A 22,424-nucleotide genomic window follows, 5' to 3' on the forward strand; every position below is an offset into this window, starting at 1 on the left:
AAGGTATTGAAGAGGAAGGTTGAGAAAGCAAATACATAAACAGATTAATAGCACTTCTGAGACATGTTAATTTCTTGAGCTTATAAAATTGATACAGTCCTTAGCTTCACAAGACAGCTTTAATAAGCTTTTTTTCCCCTTACCTTCACAAGACAGCTTTAATAAGCTTTCTTGTTTTAAAATAGGAATAAAGATATATCTGGGAAGGAACTTACCATTAAAATGAAATGAATCTGATCCAGCATAGTTTCCTTTCACCAGGACTGGAAGGAAGTGCTGACCTCAGAACTCATCCCAACCCACCAACCCAGCGCTATGGAAGGGATTTGGAGTAAAAACGACAGACCGTGTGTGGGTTGATACCACCAGAAAGCTGCAACACTTGGGGCCAGGCAGTTTTGCCCATTATGAGACACACATGGTTACACATAAAAAAGAAAAAGGAAACTCACCTCATGGAAACATCTTTGCATCATAGACTCAACAGATCTTCACCATGAGGTCGAACTGAGTACACTTATATTTAGCAAAAAACCCACTACAGAGAAAGGTTTCTCGATCTAGAATGCTGGATGTGGTGACAGTAAAAGTTACGTTGACAGCAGGTCTCTAGAGTGTTTCTTGGCAGCTTAGTGATTAAGGCAACTTAGGTTAACAATATGTGTCATGAATGTGTATGTGTGTGTATGTGAGTGTGTGGGGGGAGAGAGAAAGAGAGAGAGAAGAGGAAGAGGGAGAGAGAGATATTAACAGGGGCCAATCCATTAATTATGGAGCTTGGATTAAAGAGCTCAGCATGTATAAAAACAAGAGTGTAGGAATTATGCTTTCTAAAGATTAAATGAAAACAATAAATAAAATCTGTGTAGTTACAAAATGCAAATATACTTTTATATTTGAGAAAGAGCAAGTGAATACATAGCATCACTGAGCAATGAATGTTTTGGTTAGTAATTAACCTGTTGCCAAGTAATTTATTGTTTGAATAAAGTTTGAGTGAAAATGAAAACTTTCAGCAATTTAAGGTGAAGAGTAATATAGACTATATGACAGAACGTGAGTTTAAGTCCTCAAGCAGAGAGGTACTGAGTTAGGATAAAGTTATAACAATTTAAAAAAAGTTTATAGCAATAAACAATTGTGCACTTCCTTAAGAAACCTCAACATAATGTGGGAAGAAAAACCTTGGAACATAAAGTCATCTATTTTAGTAAAATAATAGAGGTAATTCTGGATTTTAATGCAACTTCAATTCATTCATCATCACAAAATGAGGAAGTCTTGAAGTGCTACTTACCTTGAGGAAAAAAAACCAGTTTTAATACTAAAGTGTAATACCAATCATTTAGTAGAAATTGCAAGTAATTTCTGCAGTATATGTAAAATTCTGAGCAAACTGAAATAGGGCATCAGGATTCAAAACACAGCTGTCTTCCAGAGAATGGTAGAGTATTTTGAGAATTAAGAAGAAATCTGGCAAATCATACATAGCTCACCTAACTGTAAGGAATATATGCTGGAATAGTGGGTAGAACTTAAATGATGTTGGATCCAATATCCAGTTGGATGTGGGAAGCCCCCTTGTGCACCACAACTGATAATAAGCTGTAGCCAGAATTACAAAGATGTAGGAAAATTCTAGTGTCATCAGACATGGGTGGTATTGCCATTCAGAAGTCTGTCAAGAGATGTGGCCATAGAAATGGTGGAGATCAATATTCCTGGAGACACTTCCATATTGGTTTTACAGGAAAAAAAATACATGCAGACTTGCTAAATTAAAAACAAAACAAAGCCTTTAGCTTATATGCCTTTCCGCTATTTCTCAATCAGAGGAGTCATTTGGAAATCAGAATTGAACCCTAATGTGAAGAGAAAGGATCCTTTCAAACTTACTGAAGTGGTATACTATACATGGCAGTACTGTGGTGTCATAATATTGTGCAGAGACTCACAACAGAAATGCACACAGTTCTAGCTTTTACTGCCTCCATCAGGCAACTGTGACTAAGTATAAAATTACATTTTGTGATGTCATAGTTATATTATAAGTTCTTAAGCAAAATGTTGTCCAGATAAACATGGAGAAGACCCATCTAAACTTCCCTCACATTACTTTGGCAAAAATTGAAGACCAGGTTATAGTTATCTTGATTTATAATTAATTACCCAACAGGAAAAAATTGCTTATGAAACGTTTTGCAATAATAGAAGCATGCAAATATAGCATGTAAAAATAATTTACAATCAGTATATTTTAAGAAGCAACTTCGCAATGGAATAAGTGAAAATAGTAAACAATTACTTTGCATTCTTAAGAAAATACTTCCATATATATATACACACAGTAGAATAGCAGCAATAACAAAAACAATACAAAACAATAACAAAAACATAAGTCAGCTGAGGAGTGGTCACAGAAAAAAAAACAAGAAAAAACCAGAACACCCAACTGTAGAATTTACAGTAAAAGTAATATCACCTCTGTGGGGAAAAAAAAATGAGGGTTGCATAGTCTAAGTCCAAAAATAAACTTTAATTTCAGAGAAGAGGGAAAAAGAGACAAGGAAGAAACTGGGGAGACACTGACAGCTATGGAGGACAGGCGACAGATCTAATGAAGAGATTTCCTGGAAGAAGAAAACTCAACAAATTGAATGGAGATTTCTGATTATTATAGATATAAATAGATGATAGAGAAATGATAGAGACTGATCTATAAGGCAAAAATATGTATATAATGCATATGCATATATTACGTATGCATGTATCTGTCTACTGACCTATGTATCTAAAATTAAGGGGCGCCTGGGTGGCTCAGTCGGTTGTGTCTGACTCTTGATTCCTACTCAGGTCATAACATCAGGTTGGTGAGATGGATTGGGCTCCATGCTTTTAGTGCAAGATTCTCTCTCTTCCTCTCTCTCTGCCCCTCCCCCACTCTTTCTTGCTCTCCTTCTCAAAAAAAAAAAGGCTTAAAATTCAGAAGGACTGGTATAAAAATATTCAAAAAACGAATGACTGAATTTGTTTTAGAATTGAATACAATTGTTAAATTACATGTAGAGCAGGATAAATACAATAAACACACACCTAAATAGACTATGGTGACTTTGTAGCATGAATGAGAAAGTGAAAAATTAAAATCTTACAAAGAGAAAAGATTTTCTAAAGAGGAAAAGCAATAATACTGACTGAAAAATTTTCATAAGTAGCAATAAATGCCAGAAGGCCATTGAGTAATATTTTCTGCCTTTGAAGGTCCCATTACTGTCAGTCTAGTACTCTCTTCCCAGAATAAAACAAAAGTTATCAAGATTGATGAAATCAAGTCATTTCAGACATTAAAGGACTAATAGAATATGCCACTGATAGTAATTGTTTGAAAGACAAACTGTAGCCTAAAAGAAGTATGATATAGGGGTTGTAAACAGGGTCAGATAAGTTATAAAATATATCGATCTTTATTCAACTATAAAAATAATGCTTTTTTTATTTAAAATAAGAATGAAAAATCAATGCATAAGTTAAAACTTTGGGGGCAAAATTAAATAATTAGGAAAACACGAATATAAATAAATATAAAATGATTTTAAAAACTGATAGAGAACTTAATTTTTTTAATTTAGGATCTGATTTTTTGAAGAATATTAATATAAGCCTCAATATCTCTATTTGAGGGAGGAAATAAAATACAAGAGGCACGCACTGTTATTCGGAATTCTTTTTTAAAAGTTTATTTTATGTATGTATGTATGTATGTATGTATGTATGTATGTATGTATTTATATTCTCAAGTTACTTAGCATACAGTGTAGTCTTGGCTTCAGGAGTAGAACCCAATGATTCATCTCTTACATATGATATCCAGTGCTTATCCTGAGAAGTGCCCTCCTTAATGCTCATCACCCATTTAAAAGACCCCCCCCCCCAACCCCCATCCCTCTTCAGGTCCATCCACATAGTTGCAAATCGCAATATTTCATTCTTTTCATCACCGAGTAGTTTTCCATTACGTGTGTGTGTGTGTGTGTGTGTGTGTGTGTGTGTGTGTATGTGTATCACATCTTCTTAATCTATTCATCAGGTGATGGGCATTTGGGCTCTTTCTATAATTTATATTGATGATAGTGCTGCTGTAAACATTGGGGTGCATGTGCCCCTTTGAATCAGCATTTTTGTGTATGTTGATTTTTAAAATGCTCAGGGATTAAAGATGACCATGTGTTTGACAATCTGGAGGTGACACTATTATCTTTGAAAGAGTGCTGTGAATGGAGGGTGGGATGAGATGAAAGACGCAGCAGGAGCTTCCTCTAAGACTGACTGAGTAGTGGTGAGAGAGAAAAGTTAACTTGTTTCACTTGGATTCCATTTTGACTGGCCTCCCATGAAAGATTTGAGTTTCTGAAAAACTCCATAGAAACTAGCCACAGCCCAGAAAATCAGTTTTAGAATATCAGTTCTAGTCAACAGGAATGTTTGGATGCAACATCTATGCTACTTGAATGGAGTCTCGCGCCTCCCCAAACGTAAGCACAAATTGGAAAATGTTCGCACTGCCTCACCCTGCCACCAAGCGGCAACTGGAAACCTCAGACAGCGGCTCCTGATAGGCCTGATGTTGAGGCTGTTCTTCGCACCAAACATGAAACCTGAGACGGTGCACCAGGGCTAAATGAGACCCTTTTCCCATGTCATATTTTTTTGTGCCCTGTGCTCAATTTCACCAGGAAAAGAGGTGGTGTTTCCTTAGTTGTGCACTTTGAAAGTGCAATAGCCACGGGCAAGGGGTTTCGTGTCCAAAGTCTGATAGCCAACCCTGCTTGCCATATCTCTGTGCACTGCCATCGAGTGCTCCGTGCATCCTACTGCTTCTGTGTCTACATTTTTCTTACTTAATACTATTGCTACAGGAATTTCGTATAAAAAATTAGAACATGCTGCTACAAACAAGGAGTTATCAAATCAGAGGGAACAGTTTACTACTTTTAGATAGGTTCTCGTTCAAAATTTCTCTGCCCAGCATCCCCTCCACTCCTCTCCCTATGTCGACATTTTTTAATATAATATTTCGACAACATATAAGTCAAATATAGGATGATTTTCATGAGTGAAAAGTTGAATGACATTGTTTTAAATAACATAAAGATTTATTTTTGGGGCGCCTGGGTGGCTTAGTTGGTTGGGCGTCTGACTTCAGCTCAGGTCATGATCTCATGGTCCCTGAGTTCGAGCCCCGCGTCGGGCTCTGTGCTGACAGCTCAGAGCCTGGAGCCTGTTTCGGATTCTGTGTCTCCCTCTCTCTCTGCCCCTCCCCTGTTCATGCTCTGTCTCTCTCTGTCTCAAAAATGAATAAACGTTAAAAAAAATTTAGAAAAAAAGATTTATTTTTAACTTTTATAAGAGAGATCCAGAAACAGGTAGCCAAGGGAGAGTACGGCAGTTCCATAGGCCACCAAGATCCTAAGCTCTTTCTCTTTCAGTTGTACCATCCCTGCTTAGCATGTTTTTCTCTATACCCAACATAGGCTCATTAGTGCAGGCCATCACACAAGCTCTATTTTATTTTATTTTATATTTTATTCTATATATTTTAATTTATTTTTAAAAATTTTTAATTTATTTTAATTTTTTTTTTATTTTTAGAGAGAGTGAGGGGGAGAGAGGGGCAGAGGGAGAGAGAAAGAATCTTAAGCAAGATCCATGCTCAGCATGGAGTTTGATGCAGGGCTTGATCCCACAATCCTGGGACCATGATCTGAGCTGAAATAGAGAGTCATACTCTCAACCAAGGGTTTGAACCACCCAGGCACCCCCATGACACAAGCTCTTATCATCATGTTCAAGGTCAGAAGGAGGAAAAGAAGGGCAGCTGAGTTTGTTCCCTTAAAGAAGTTTTCTGGAAAGCTCACCAAACTATTTCTGTTCTTATTACATCAGCCACCTTTCTTATAAGGCATGCTAAGAAATGTAGTTTTTATCTAGGATCATTAATGACCCTAATAGAGGAGTTGTGTAATGACCCTAATAGAGGAGTTGTGTATAAGGGAGTAGGGATGATCTTTATGCAACTAGCACCATCAACAAAGTTTTGCTATAGTGCTTCACTTTTAAAACAGTGGTATTACTTTCTTACATGTACACAAACATAAACTCAAAATGGATGAAAGATCAAAATGTAAGACAGGAAGCCATCAAAATCCTCGAGGAGAAAGCAGGCAAAAACCTCTTTGACCTCAGCCACAGCAACTTCTTACTTGATGTGTCTCCAGAGGCAAGGGAAACAAGAGTAAAAATGAACTATTTGGAACTCATCAAGATAAAAACTTCTGCACAGCAAAGGAAACAATCAGCAAAACTAACAGGCAACTGACAGAATGGGAGAAGATATTCATAAATGACATATCAAATAGAAGATAGTATCTAAAATCTATAAAGAACTTATAAAACTCAACATCCAAAAAAATAATCCAGTGAATAAATGGGCAGAAGACATGAATAGACACTTTTCCAAAGAAGGTATCTAGATTGCTAATAGACACATGATGCTCAACATGAAAAGATGAAAACATGCTCAACATCACTCATCATCAGGGAAATACATATCAAAACTACAATGAGATAGCACCTCACACCTGTCAGAATGGCTAAAATTAACAACTCAGGCAACAACAGATGTTGGTGAAAATGTGGAGAAAAAGGATCTCTTTTACACTGCTGGTGGGAATGCACACTGGTGCAGCCACTCTGGAAAACAGTATGGAAGTTTCTCAAAATGTTAAAAATAGAACTACCCTACACTCAGTGATTGCACTACCAAGAATTTATCCTATTTATCCATATAGGAGTGCTGTTTTGAAGGGGCACATGCACCCTAATGTTTATAGCAGCACTATTGACAATAGCCAAAGTATGGAAAGAGCCCAAGTGCCCATTGACTGATGAATGGATACATATATTTCATCAGTCATGGAAAAGAATGAAATCTTGCCATTTGCAACAATGTGGATGGAACTAGAGTGTATTATGCTAAGCAAAATAAGTCATTCAGAGAAAGACAAGTATCATATGATTTCACTCATATGTGGAATTTAAGAAACAAAACAGATGAACATAGGGGAAAGGAAGGAAAAATAAGATAAAAACTGAGAGTGAGGCAAACCATAAGCAACTCTTAGAAACTGAGGGTTGCTGTCAGGGGGTTGGGTGGGGAGTTGGGCTAAATGGGCGAAAAGCATTAAGGAGGGATCCCACTTGTTGGGATGAACACTGAGTGTTATATGTAAGTGATGAATCACTATATTGTATTCCTGATATCATTATTACACTATATGCTAACTAAATTGGATTTAAATTAAAAAATAATAATAAATAAAACTAGTATCCATTTGATTTAAAGTATATTATTTAAATTAAAAGGTGACAGACAATTAAAATACTTATTTAATTACATTGAGATAAAAGGGAATGAGAGAATGGTTATAAGTCAACATATGTTATTATGCCAAGTCAATAAGCAACTATTGATAAGTCAATTTTGACCACTGACAATAAATTGATTTTATACGTGTAAAATTGAGATGTCAAGATGTAGCATTATAAGCAAATTACTTCTTGATTTGAAATAAACCAAAAGAATTAAAAGTGTATTTAGTTAAATTCGGGAAACATCACTGACTCTGGGGAGGAAGTCTAGGTTTGGGGAAACATTGGACAGGGGTCTATTGGTTCTCTTTTTTCTTCTCTTTTCTTTTCTTTTCTTTTCTTTTCTTTCTTTTCTTTTCTTTTGTATTCTTTATAAGTCCTATTTCATAGATTTATAGGTACTATGTTTAGTGTTTAATAGTGTGCTATTTTTTTTTTTACTGGTATATTGGGGTTTATTTTACATTCTTTTTTTTCAACATGTTCAGTTATTACTTTGCCAAAATTCATATTGTAAAGTCACATAATCCTGTCTCAAAGCATGTGTATTTTATACTTCTCAGACAGTCATTTAAAGTACTATATTAGAACTGATAAGAAAAGAAAAAAATCATTATTTGTTTCTGGTCTTAAAAAGACTAAAATTTAGTGTGGAAGCTAAGACATGCATGGAAATACACATAATACAAAGTAGACATGGAAAAGTACTCAAAAAATTATAACAGGAATTTAGGAGAGGAAGAAATTCTTTGTCACCGAATACATCATAAAAGGCAGAAGGATTTATTCTTCATAATAACCATTTCACAACAGTTTCTGTTTTCATTGATTTTACATGCTTCCTCAGGTTACAATCAGAAATTTGGGCAGTGATTTTACAAACTTAAGATGCATATTAGGGGCGCCTGGGTGGCTCAAGTCGGTTGAGCCTCGGACTTCGGCTCAGGTTATGATCTTGTGGTTTGTGGGTTGGAGCCCGCGATGGGTTCTGTGCTGATAGCTCAGCGCCTGGAACCTGCTTTGGATTCTGTGTCTCCCTCTCTCTCTGCCTCACACTCTGTCTCTGTCTCTCTCTCTCTCTCCAAAATAAATAAACATAAAAAATAAAGATGCATATTAGAATGGTAGTTTGGAAAGCAATAGAAACTAACCTATCCGGAGCTAAGATATTTGGTCATCAGGCACCCAGCTACAAGACAAGAGCAGAAGTATTAACTAGAACATCACAAGATACATGCTGGAGAGACCACTGCATCTGGAGACAGAAGTCCCACCAGGCGGTAAGCTATAGTGCCAGAACAAGCAAGTTTTCCATGGAAGCATTGATACATTCAATGCAGTAACTGATATTCACGCTAAAACTCTTAACACAAAAACACTTTAAAAGTCAGTTTCGTTTACCAAAAACATAAATATTTTTTTTTAATTTTTTTTAACTTTTTTTTATTTATTTTTGAGACAGAGAGAGACAGAGCATGAACGGGGGAGGGGCAGAGAGAGAGGGAGACACAGAATCGGAAACAGGCTCCAGGCTCTGAGCCATCAACCCAGAGCCCGACGTGGGGCTCGAACTCACGGACCGCGAGATCGTGACCTGGCTGAAGTCGGACGCTTAACCGACTGAGCCACCCAGGCGCCCCTTTTTCTTTAAAACTCTGTTTACTTCTATTAAAAGATAAACTGGAGCATATTAAATATTTAACTGCTTATTTGAACAAAAAAGGATTCCAATTAGGCAGAGACAAATAGTAAGTGGTTTGAAGGGATCCTCTCAGAGGCTTTTATAGCGAAAGGTTGAAGCCAAGGAAGGAAATTACTGATTGGCTACAACTTAAAGCCTACTCGGTTGTGATTGGTTGTTACTAGGCGTCAGTTCCCTAACCTTGAGGCGTTTTGCTTTGCTTACTCAATCAAGTCCCAACTTCAAAGACAAGGTGAAGGACAGCTGCTTGAGGCCCTCTCTTCAGTCTTTATGGAATCTGTCCGCTTATGGCATTGGCCGTATTAGTTCGTTCTCTGAGGAAAGTTAAGAGATGGAGGGTCTTTTCATTTGGTCTCTATCATCAAGTTACCAGCTGCTTTGAGTATTTCACCTACATCTACTGACCAAAGTGAGTGGAACGTTTTCTTTTCTTTCTCTTGTTTGTTCTTTTGACGTAGGCTGGCATAAACTTTCATCACGAACGTAAGACTTTCCTGTTTAATTGGAGTGGAGGATATGGCTTTGGAAAGCTAGCTGTTGGCTGCCTTGATGTTTCTTTAAAAAAGTCTGTGGTGATTAATTCAACACTTCGTGTGCTGTGGAAGGAAATAGCCCAGGAAGTGGGGCTTTAGAAATGCAAGGAATGCTAGTGTTCTTTAAGGAAATTACTGAATAAGTATGCTCTATGAAGTGGAATATGTTCTCTGCGAGCCTGAGTGTGAAAACAGAATAGTTTCCATTTTATTTGTGATTCCTGTGCTTGGCTTCCATTTCAACTACCCCAGTTAATGTTCTTAGCAATTTCCTGTGTGGCAAATGGTTTTATCTCAAAGATTACATAGGAACTAAGAGAATAGAAAGAGGCAGTGTGCTTGAAGGAATGTTTAAACTACCTCTCCTCCCTACCATAGGTACCATACCTCTATGCTACAGTTGTAAAATAAAATGGATACAGGGCGAAGAGGGGAGAATGTTATCTTTATTTAGGTTTTTGGCCCTTTGCTCTCGATAAGGGGACCACTGAGAGTAGACCTCTCTTGAGCAGTTGGTCAGAAGAAGGTTCCCCCTGTGGGATTCCAGGTAGAAGTTGGGTGTGAAGCTATTTTCTTTTGTTTTGGATTCCTCAAGGTATTTTTCTCAAATTGGAATAGGCCTTATGTTACGATCTGATAAATAGTCACCATTTATAGTCATTCATTAATTTCAGTTGTCGAGTTATCCCTTTAGGTAGAAGTGTCACTCTTATCAATAATTTTTGGCATATTCTCTATTATCTTTTATGCTCTCTGGGCCCCTGCTTAGACAGATGAAATATTTCCTGGCCACTGTCTTGGCTTCTAAATCCTGCGTAATATTTTAGCCAAAACTATTCCTCCTCCTCCTCTTCTCCTTCTTCTTCTTCTTCCTCCTCTTCCTCCTCCCCCTCCTCCTTCTTCTTCTTGCTAATACTGTTTTTTATCATAACCTAACTTTTACATCTCTAACTTAAATTTTTTTTAATGTTTATTTATTTTTGACACAGAGAGCTTTTACATCTCTAACTTAAATTTTTTTTAATGTTTATTTATTTTTGACACAGAGAGAGAGACAGAGCATGAGTGGGGGAGGGGTAGAGAGAGAGAGGAAGACACAGAATCGGAGGCAGGCTCCAGGCTCTGAGCTGTCAGCGAACTCAGAGACCGCGAGATCATGACCTGAGCCGAAGTTGGAGGCCCAACCAACTGAGCCACCCAGGCGCCCCTTACATCTTTCACTTTTGATGGAGATATGGTATAATCACATAGTTTTGGTTAGAATAAGGAAGAGAAAGTTAGAGGGCCTTGAAGTTTCTCCAAAACCATCTTTATTAGAGTGTATTTTTAGGGAATTAGCTTATGTGCCAAATATCTTGTTTCTTGGAATTAGTCTGGACATGTTTATTTGTTTGTTTGTATGAACAGAATTCCAAGTAGGTTATGTGGAACCTGGGCAAAATTTTCAGATTGGCATTGCCCTTTAGGTAGTTTTTTAAGATAGTTTTCTTTTTTCCTGGGTTTGAGATACTCCTTCTGTTCTTTTCATAAAAAATATTCTTTAGATGGAAAAAAAAATTTCCTTCTGAAAAAATAAGCTTCTTTGAGAGCTTTTGGAGCCAAGAGAATTAAATATTATAAAATGTGATCAAAACTGGTAAGAGTAAAATGGTCTTTTAAAGTGATTATTTTTATTATTTTTATGGTTTTTTTTTTCATTACAGTATCTTATGTTGAAGGGTGCCTGGGTGGCTCAGGTTATGATCTCACCGGTTCGTGAATTCCAGCCCCAAGTTGGGCTGGCAGTGAGGAGTCTGCTTGGGATTCTCTGTCTCCCTCTCTTTCTCTGCCCCTCCCCGCTCATGCCCCGCCCCCCCCCCCCCCCCCCCCGCCGAATCTCTCTTTCTTTCTCTCTCTCTCTCTTAAAAGTAAATAAATATTTAAAGGAAAAAAAACAGTGGCTTACATTGAGGTCATGAAACTCAGCAACTAGTAGTCTATATTAGCCACCTGAAAGTGATATAAAACTGGAAAGATGATAAAATGCACACAGTCTTAAGTCATCTTGGGAAAACACAATTCAAATTTTAATACAGCCAGCCTTGCATCATGTTTTATTTATGATAAATATATACATACATACATCACTTTCCCTCTCAGGAAACCACTGTATTTAGTAACATTAACCTCTGTCAGGGTGGAGTTGTACAGGTGGTACCACACATATTTCACTCACTGGCGAGTGATTGATTTTAAAGATATTATGAAAAATTCTTACTTACATTTGCAAAAGTCTACCCCAAAGTGGCCTTACTCCAGAGTGATGGAGAAAAAAAAATTCAGAGGCCTCTCTCACAGGTCTCCGTAGAGTTAGTGAAGGGTCTTTGTGGAGCTGAAAACATAACAGCAGCTAAAAATTAGAATAGACAGGGAAGATGTGGTACCTCTGCAACTTATGGGATTTAATCAGAAACGAATGCCAGGAATACCGAGGCGGCATTTACTTTGATAGAAAACATAAGACACATTATCTTTGGGAAAGTTTCTAAAATATCAGTGTCTTGTTATACGAATTCTTAATTGTTGTATTGACTCTTGCTCAATGAACATATCTGAGGATAATTCTGTTTGGAAATAAAAATTAATTTTTTTCCATGATGGAACTACTATGTTTTCCCTTCCTATTGTCGATTTGATGTCAGCCTCAATAATTCAGTGTCTGCTCTGTGGGTGTGTGTTTAGTTTTGGTTTGACAGATTTGTTTACTCAGGTTCTTAATGGCTATGGTATGCAAAATTGGGTGTGAATAGGCATTAAACCTCCCTGCACAAGTTCTGAAAGTACAAGCAATAAAATGTTTTCTAGAATAAAACATTCACGTAAGGTATGAAGAAGGCAATAAATACATTGTCCATATGGTATAAGTCCATATGTTTCAAGTTTCACAATTTATATTTAACATACTGGTCTTTATAAAGGGAAGCCACTGGAAGAGTACAGAACCTCAAGGTAAAAGCAAATGTTATCCAGGGGCGCCTGAGTGGCTCAGTCTGTTAAGTGTCCGACTTCGGCTCAGGTCATGATTTCATGGCTGGTGGGTTCGAGCCCCATGCTGGGCTCTGTGGTGACAGCTCAGAGCCTGGAGCCTGCTTCAGATTCTGTGTCTCCCTCTCTCTCTGCCCCTCCCCCGCTCATGCTCTGTCTCTCTCACTCTCAAAAATAAATAAACATTTAAAAAAAAGCAAATTTTATTCAGACATAATGTGCATAATACTTTAAAGATAATGGATATTGCTTTGTACTAGGAATGGCAGAAAGGTTTTATAACCTCCAAATTAGGAAGTATATTAATTTTTCTTACTTTCTCTGGTCATTCAGTGCTTCTGTTGTATGATCACATGGTTTATACATGATATTTGGTATTTACTTTTTTTGGACATGACTGCTTCTGAGAGAAATGTTGGGGTAGGGGTGCCTGGGTGGTGCAATCCATTAAGTGTCTGACTCTTGATCTTGGTTCAGGTCATAATCTCACAGTTTTTGAGTTTGAGGCCCTCATCAGGCTCTGCGCTGATGGCACAGAGCCTGCTTGGGATTCTGTCTCTCCTTCTCTCTACCTTTCCCCCACTTATATGTGTTCTCTCTCCCTTTCTCTCTCTCTCAAAATAAGTATATAAATTTTAAAAACATTAAAAAGAAATGGTGCGGTATTCATTTTTATCTACCTTGAAAATACAGACTTATCAGAGTCTTTTAAAGAACTTTCACCTGTAAATAACTGAATATTATAAGATTGTTAATTATAGCTATACAGAAAGTTTCCAGAAGAATTCCAGCAAAGTCATAAAGCTGAAAACATTTTTTTTTTTAGAATGAGCATTCTTATATTTGTGACAGAAAGAAACAGCCATCATCATGGCTTATCTATCTCTCTTTTAATTATTTTATTTTTGAAAACTAAAAATGCACACATAAAAATATGATCAAATGTCATGATAGTCTAGTTAGTGTGTGCATGTGTGTGTGTGCGTGCACATATACCTGCATACTCCAAAAGATTTTTACAGAATATATATAGCAGCTTTATTTAAAGTTTACTTACTTATTTGAGAGACAGAGAGAGAGGGAGAGTGCACAGGCATGAGCAGGAGAAGGGAGAGAGAATCCCACCTGGGGCTTGATCTCACTAACTGTGATATCATTACCTGAGCCCAAATCAAGAGTTGGACTCTTAGCCAACTGAGCCACCCAGGCACCCCATAGCAGCTTTATTTATATTAGCTTCAAACTGAAAACAGTTTGAATTAGTGCCCTTTAATAGGTGTCCCTTACTTAATCAGAGAATAAATAAACAAATTGGGAAGAACTTTTATATTGGAATACTACTCAGCAATAAAAAGGAACAAATTATAGGTAAAAACATGATTCAAGGGGCGCCTGGGTGGCGCAGTCGGTTAAGCGTCCGACTTCAGCCAGGTCACGATCTCGCGGTCCGTGAGTTCAAGCCCCGCGTCGGGCTCTGGGTTGATGGCTCAGAGCCTGGAGCCTGTTTCCGATTCTGTGTCTCCCTCTCTCTGCCCCTCCCAGGTTCATGCTCTGTCTCTCTCTGTCCCAAAAATAAGTAAACGTTGAAAAAAAAAACATGATTCAATACACAAAGAGTGAAAACATCTTTCACACACAAACATACCTTATATATGATTCTATTTACATGAGGTCCTAGAATTGGCAACATTTTTCTAAGGTGAGAAAAAAACAGTGCTTGTCTCTGGGGTCTGTGGATACAGAATGGATGGAAAAGTGAAGGAAGTTTGGGGTCTAGACGCTGGGGGTTTATATCTTGAGAGTTCTGGCAGGTTACATATCTGTGCACTTGTCAAAACTCAGTGAATGTTCGCCCAAAGCTTCTGCAGTTCATTATATAGAAGTTTAAACCATAAAGAAAATTTGCAAACAAATGTGAAATTCTAGTAAATGATATGTAAGATGAGGTATTTAGGAAAAGTCTCCTGTTGCCTGAAATTTACTTTGAACATACCAAAAAAATAATATTGATGGATGGATGAATGGAGGGATGGATCAATATGTTATAAAGCAAACATAGTAAAATGCTTACATACAGAAACTAGATGATAGTATATTGATGCTCACTGAAAAATTCTTTAAGTTTTTCCTGTTTGAAAATTTTCACAATTAAATACTGGAAAAACCTTATCTTTTTTGTTTGTTTTTACTTTACTATAGCACTGAACAAAATAGCTGGTACTTAGTGCTCAATTAAGTATTTGAAGGAAAGAAATAATAAATTGATATATAAATTAAAAATAGAAATTATGGGGTGCCTGGGTGGCTCAGTTGTTAAGCATCTGACTTTGGCTGAGGTCATGATCTCATGGTTCATGAGCTCGAGCCCCTGCTTCAGGGGCATGAGCCCCACCTCTGGTAAGCATGAGCCCTGCTTTGGGTAAGCCCCACTTCTCTCTCTCTTTCTCTGCCCCTCTCTCACTTGTGCCCTCTCTTTCTCTCTCTCTCTCTCTCTCAAAAAAAAAAAAGGATTGGAATTATGAATATGAAGCCCCAGTAAAATATCCAGTTCTCAGGGCCATTTTTATGATGTTTTACTAATCATCCCCATGACCCTAACTAAAACCTGACCCTGCTCTTCACTCTTTCCTGGACAAATGGTGCTACCTCAGCATTGCCAAACAGCTGAGATAATTCCAAGAGAATCAGATTCTTTCTCAACCACAGAGGATCAATAGGTCTTTTAGATGGCCTCTGTTCCAAGGATGAGGGAGAGAGGAGGCAGATGGAGGAGTAACAGAAAGCGGTGATTGTTTTGATCACAATCTTTTCAGAAAGTCTGTAATCTGAGATGGATGCAGGTTTTTATTTGAGCGTCTTTTAACGCTTAATATTCCTTAGTTAATGGCTGGTCTTTCAGATTTGTCTCTTCTCCCTTCTTCAGTCCAAGATGGAGCATGGATTTAAGAAGGAGGGGGGTAGCTTATGAGGTCTCAAGGTGGTAGGGGATAGGCAGGATTATATGACTGTAGTATCCCATTTTTGTCTAGGAAAAGCTGATCTGGGCAGCTCCTTGAATTGCTGACTCTGATATAAAATTTGTCTCTCCTGAATGTCCTGCTTGCTGAAATGTATGCCTGGGGTAAATTGTGGTTTTTTCTCCTACTTGGTCATCTTTCCATCTTCCTTTGACTAGGTATGTTATTGATTTCCTAGGGCAGCCAAAACAAATTGCCACAAGCCTGGTAGCTTAAAACAAGAATTTGTTCTCTTATAGATCAGGGGGCTGGAAAGTTAGAACTCAAGGTGCTGGCAGGTAAGTTTTTTAGAGGCTCTGAGGCAGAAACTGTCCCATGCCTCTCTTTCCTAGCTTCTGGTGGTGGCCAGTAATCCTTGGCATTTCTTGGTTTTGTAGATGCATCGCTGTAGTATGCTCCTGTCTTCACATGGGTCTCTCCTCTATATGTCTTTTTGTCTCTTCACGTGACCTTCTTATAGAGACCCAGTCATTGGATTTACACACCACCTTAATCTATTATCTAATCTTAACTATCTTAATCTTAACTAATTACATGTGCAAACATCCAATTTCCAAATAAGATCACATTCTAAAGTTCAGAGTGGATACATGTTTGAAGGACACTATCCAGCCCACTACAAGACCTTAGTGTGATTCTTGCAAGCTTTATTTAATCCCTGATATCTGATTTTAGTTCTCAGACCTGGCATAGGCAACTCACCTTGTAGCCCTCAGCCTCAGGCCACTTTTTCCTGTGAAAGTAACCACTTTGACATACTCCTCAAATAGATTTCAGCTGATATTCATGTCCCTCTTCATTAGAAATGCAGGATATTCTTTTCTTTATTCTATAAATTGTGAATACTAAAATGCTGTTAGTGCAGGGACCATGCTTTGAAAACCATTGTTTTAAATTTTTTTTAACGTTTATTTATTTTTGAGTCAGAGAGAGACAGAGCATGAACGGGGGAGGGTCAGAGAGAAAGGGAGACACAGAATCTGAAACAGGCTCCAGGCTCTGAGCGGTCAGCACAGAGCCCGACGCGGGACTCAAACTCACGGACTGTGAGATCATGACCTGAGCCGAAGTTGGACGCCCAACCGACTGAGCCACCCAGGTGCACCAAAAACATTGTTTTAGACTTAGCTAGTATCGTTTGTCACCTTGGATGTTAATCTGAAAAGATCTGGACATACATCTGGACACATTTCCCCATACCCTCTCTAAGAGAGAAGGTGAGCATTTTAAGTTTTCTACCTTTTCTGCATAAGATCCTTTTCATCTTAGCATAATAAACTTCATTGGCTAACAGTTGTCAGAGGAAGTGATATGCTAACTATTCTAGGGGAGAAACTCTATGGACTAGTGGCCTGGACTGGCTGCTGATATGTAAAAATGGGAGCTAAATAAATTTACAGAATTCTTCTAGAGAAATCCTGGCACTTCTCAATTTATTACTATTTTTAGTTTAGAAGCTGAATTGTAAGTGTTTTTTTCTTTGCTTTCCAGTTATTTAACCAACTGAATTTCTACACTGTTCAAAGATAAACTGAAGTACATTAAAATTTTGAAGAGTTTATTTGAAAACATTGATTTGAATCTGGTGATGCCAACTTGAAAATGGTTAGGAGGTCTCTACCAGCAGGATATAAAGGATATGCCTTTTTTTTAATGTTTATTTATTTTTGAGAGAGAGAGAGAGAGAGAGAGAGAGAGAGAGAGAGAGAGATTGAGAGAGAGAGAGAGGGAGAACGCATGAGCATGAGCAGGGGAAATGCAGAGGATCTGAAGCAAGCTCCACCCTGACAGCAAAGAACCCCATGTGGGGCTTGAACCCACACACTATAAGATCAGGTCCTGAGCTGAAGTCGGCCACTCAACCAAATGAGCCACCCAGGTCCCCCTAAAGGAGAGGTTTTTGTAGAGCAGACATTGAAGCAAAGCAAGGGGATTATTTGATTGGCTATAGCTTGAGTGATTGCCCTATTTGGGAAAGACTTGTTGGCTGTTTGTGATTGCTTGTTCTTAAGTTTTGATATCTTAACCTTGAGGCATTTACCAGAATTGACCCTGCTTAAGTTTTGGTTTCCTTACCCAAGCTGCCAGGGTATTAGAGCCACCTCAATCTAATGGCCTCCTTGTTTAATTACTTTATTTTTTTTATATGAAATTTATTGACAAATTGGTTTCCATACAACACCCAGTGCTCATCCCAAAAGGTGCCCTCCTCAATACCGATCACCCACCCTCTCCTCCCTCCCACCCCCCATCAACCCTCAGTTTGTTCTCAGTTTTTAAGAGTCTCTTATGCTTTGGCTCTCTCCCACTCTAACCTGTTTTTTTTTTTTTTTCCTTCCCCTCCCCCATGGGTTCCTGTTAAGTTTCTCAGGGTCCACATAAGAGTGAAACCATATGGTATCTGTCTTTCTCTGTATGGCTTATTTCACTTAGCATCACACTCTCCAGTTCCATCCACGTTGCTACAAAAGGCCATATTTCATTTTTTCTCATTGCCACGTAATATTCCATTGTGTATATAAACCACAATTTCTTTATCCATTCATCAGTTGATGGACATTTAGGCTCTTTCCATAATTTGGCTATTGTTGAGAGTGCTGCTATGAACATTGGGGTACAAGTGGCCCTATGCATCAGTACTCCTGTATCCCTTGGATAAATTCCTAGCAGTGCTATTGCTGGGTCATAGGGTAGGTCTATTTTTAATTTTCTGAGGAACCTCCACACTGCTTTCCAGAGCGGCTGCACCAATTTGCATTCCCACCAACAGTGCAAGAGGGTTCCCGTTTCTCCACATCCTCTCCAGCATCTATAGTCTCCTGATTTGTTCATTTTGGCCACTCTGACTGGCGTGAGGTAATACCTGAGTGTGGTTTTGATTTGTATTTCCCTGATAAGGAGCGACGCTGAACATCTTTTCATGTGCCTGTTGGCCATCCGGATGTCTTCTTTAGAGAAGTGTCTATTCATGTTTTCTGCCCATGTCTTCACTGGGTTATTTGTTTTTCGGGTGTGGAGTTTGGTGAGCTCTTTATAGATTTTGGATACTAGCCCTTTGTCCGATATGTCATTTGCGAATATCTTTTCCCATTCCGTTGGTTGCCTTTTAGTTTTGTTGGTTGTTTCCTTTGCTGTGCAGAAGCTTTTTATCTTCATAAGGTCCCAGTACTTCACTTTTGCTTTTAATTCCCTTGCCTTTGGGGATGTGTCGAGTAAGAGACTGCTACGGCTGAGGTCAGAGAGGTCTTTTCCTGCTTTCTCCTCTAAGGTTTTGATGGTTTCCTGTCTCACATTTAGGTCCTTTATCCATTTTGAGTTTATTTTTGTGAATGGTGTGAGAAAGTGGTCTAGTTTCAACCTTCTGCATGTTGCTGCCCAGTTCTCCCAGCACCATTTGTTAAAGAGGCTGTCTTTTTTCCATTGGATGTTCTTTCCTGCTTTGTCAAAGATGAGTTGGCCATACGTTTGTGGGTCTAGTTCTGGGTTTCTATTCTATTCCATTGGTCTATGTGTCTGTTTTTGTGCCACTTGTTTAATTACTTTAACAGCACCTACCCACAGCCCAGGGGCAATTGGAAACCTGAGGCCAACCAGTTCTTGTACATGAAAATACAGAAAGAAGGGGCGCCTGAGTGGCTCAGTTGGTTAAACATCCTACCCTTGATTTTGGCTCAGGTCATGATCTTATGGTTCCTGGGATCCATCCCTGTATCTGGGTCTGTGCTGATAGTACGGAAACTGCTTGCAATTCTTTTTCTCTGCCCCTCCCCTGTGTGTGCACATATGCACTCATGCACTCTCTATCTCTTTCAAAATAAATAAATAAACATTAAAAAAACAAAATGCAGAAATAAAAATGAAGTAATAAAAAGAAAATACCATACCCATCACAAATATTCACATTTTCAGTTTTTAGATAAATATTTATTAATTGCCAACAACACTCTAGGAAATATGTGTGCAATATTTCACATATATTGATTATTTCAATAATGTACAACAGATGGATGTATCCTACCATTCTACTGCATGTTGTGTTTCGCTATTCCTGAGTTGTCATAGCATTTTTCTTGCATTTTTCTCATTTGCAGTTCATAACTTCAGAATTATAGTGCTTATTTTTAGCTGCAAGTATTGAGGCTCAGAGAGGCTTAAGGTCATAAAATTATTACAGGGAGAAATCAGAAAAATCTCACCTTTTATGAAAACTAATTTAGTGTTCTTTACATCTATCCCTAGAGAAGGGTTATGTAATTCTGCTTTTAAAAATAGTATTATCTTAGGCATCTCATAGAATTTCGTAGCCTGAGGTTTGTAATGTGTATGTCAAACAAAAAAGTAGAGGAAGGAGTTTGTTTGTCTTTCTGCTCCAGAGGGCTATTAGAAGAATTAAGTAACAATTACTTGAAGGATTTTATAAAAATTAAAATGAAATAAAGTTATATTTGTGTTAGGTTTACAGGTGCATAACATGGTATTTTCTGCAGGGTGCTAGGTGACTACTCCAATATTCATGTATTCCTTATTTCTTAATAATAAAATCTTATTTTTTAGCTGTTTAGAAAATAAATGCAGAAATACTAATAGAATTAGAATGTCAGCAGTTTGTAAATACAAAATAGTAAACCTAGGCAATAATCTTCAATACCTTTATGTTGAAGACTGCCAGAAAAATGTATATTGGAAGAAAGAGGCTGACAACATCTGAATTCTTTCCAAGAATTGAACTTGAATTTTTTCTATCTAAAAGTGTACAGAGAATGTGGAACATAGAAAACAGGTACCTTAGCATTTTTTTTTTGCAATTCTCAAAATCTAAAATATGGGAAATTCTACAAAATAAAAGTTTTTCTTTTTTTTAAGAGAAGTAGAACCTTCAGATTAAAACAGACTCAATTAGCATGCAAAATATGGGTCTTGTTTTGATTACGAATTGAACAAATCAAGTGTAAAAATATAAAATCAGGGAAATGTGAATAGTGATCAAATATTTGATAATGTTAGGTGATTATTGCTAAATTTTACTTTAGTTGCGATAGTGCGTTATGTTTATATTTAAAGAAAATATATATTTTTACCTTTCAGAGACATGTACTGAAGCATTTACAGATTAATAGATATGATGTGTGTGCTTGCTTTAAAATAATCTTAGGTGGGGAGAAAGTGGTTGGGTATATGTAGATTAAATTTTAATGGACCATAAATTATTTGTTGTTTAAGTTCAGTAATGGATACATAGGGGTTCACTATTTCTTTCCTTATTATATGTTTTAAATTTTTCTTAATGAAAATTAAAACTCAAAAAAAAGAAAGAAAAACTAAAAATATCTTTGACTTTTTTAGGCCCACTTTCAAATAATTAATGGGTTGGATAATTTTAACTAAGTGAAAAGGAAAATATTAATATAAAAACATGTGAGATTTTATTTTATTAAGGAAATGTGGTAGCCATGTATGTTTACAATAAATAAATAGAAAGACCAAAATTTAATGAACTAAAATTCCAATTGAATTAGTTAGGAAAATTAGAAAAAAACAAATTCAAATGATGTGGAAAATGAGAGGAAATGCAAAAAACTAAAGAAATGGAAAACAATGATGCAATGGATATAAAGAGTATGTAAATATAAGCTCTCAGTAGATAATTACAGTTTCTTGGCAAATTAGAATAAAAGGGCATTTCTTTAATTTGCTAAAGTGATTCTACCAAAAACCTACAGCTAGCATTAATCTTAATATGAAAACATCATAAGTGATCCCTTTAAAATCAGAAACTAAGTGAGCATACTTAATATCACTGTTTCCAGACAGTATTGATCTGGAAGGTCATATCTATGTGAGTAATCAAGAAAAGCAAAAGAATAAATATTTGAAAGGAAGTGACTATACTCTCATTATTTGCAGATAATATACTTAGTTACAAAGAAAACCCAAAATTATACAGAGGAAAAAAATACTTGAATTAATAATAGATTTTAGAAAGACTTCTAGATAAAAAATCAATATGGAAGAAATGTGCTGATTGAAATTCATTTGCTTCTAACCGTGGGGTTGACAGGTTTGTGTAGTGACCCAAAAATCAAAGTGAAGTTTCCTAGCTTTTCTCAATCTGTATGAGGTCAGACATTGAAGCTGAACTTCACTGATGTTGTGCAGCTCGTAACATCTTAATCTTTAAGACAGAAGGTGTCAACATTGCCTGTTAGAATCGTATGGGGAGCTCTCAAGACTTCTGGTGCCTAGGTTTCACCTCCCCAAATTCCGATTTAATTGGTCTGTGTTACTCTCAATTGATTCTATCACGCAGTTAAATTGAGATCTGCTTTAAGAAGTGGGAAAGTAGGGGCGCCTGGATGGCTCAGTCGGTTAAGCCTCCAACTTCTCTCAAGTCATGATCTTATGGTCCATGAGTTTGAGCCCCACGTTGGTCTCCGTGCTGGAGCCTGCTTCGGATTCTGTGTCTCCCTCTCTTTCTGCCCCTACTCTGCTCACACTCTATCTCTGTCTCTGTCTCTCTCTCAAAAATAAACATCAAAAAAAAAAAAAAAGTGGGAAAGTAAACAATTTCAGTACCGCTCCTCTAGCCCTAGACTTCTGCCTAAGATTCTTGACTTGTAATGCCCACGTTCATATTGTACTCATGTGCAGCGTCTCCATTACGTGAGTGGTACAGGACTTCAGCTTAGTTTGGTGCATATTTGAACTAAGTTTTCAAGTTTA

At 37.4% G+C, this 22,424-nt stretch overlaps 1 long non-coding RNA gene across 1 annotated transcript in view; it reads right to left on the minus strand.

The window, feature by feature from the left end:
* Nucleotides 1–11,716: 11,716 nt before the first annotated feature.
* LOC123384889 overlaps nt 11,717–22,424 on the minus strand; it is a 73,581-nt gene continuing 62,873 nt past the window's right edge. Inside the window, exon 4 of the long non-coding RNA XR_006596605.1 lies at nt 11,717–12,034. This is a non-coding gene — a long non-coding RNA (uncharacterized LOC123384889). The remainder of the gene's footprint in view (nt 12,035–22,424) is intronic.

The sequence above is a fragment of the Felis catus genome, chromosome B1, assembly GCF_018350175.1.
Source record: "Felis catus isolate Fca126 chromosome B1, F.catus_Fca126_mat1.0, whole genome shotgun sequence".
In the NCBI taxonomy this organism is placed as follows: domain Eukaryota; kingdom Metazoa; phylum Chordata; class Mammalia; order Carnivora; family Felidae; genus Felis; species Felis catus.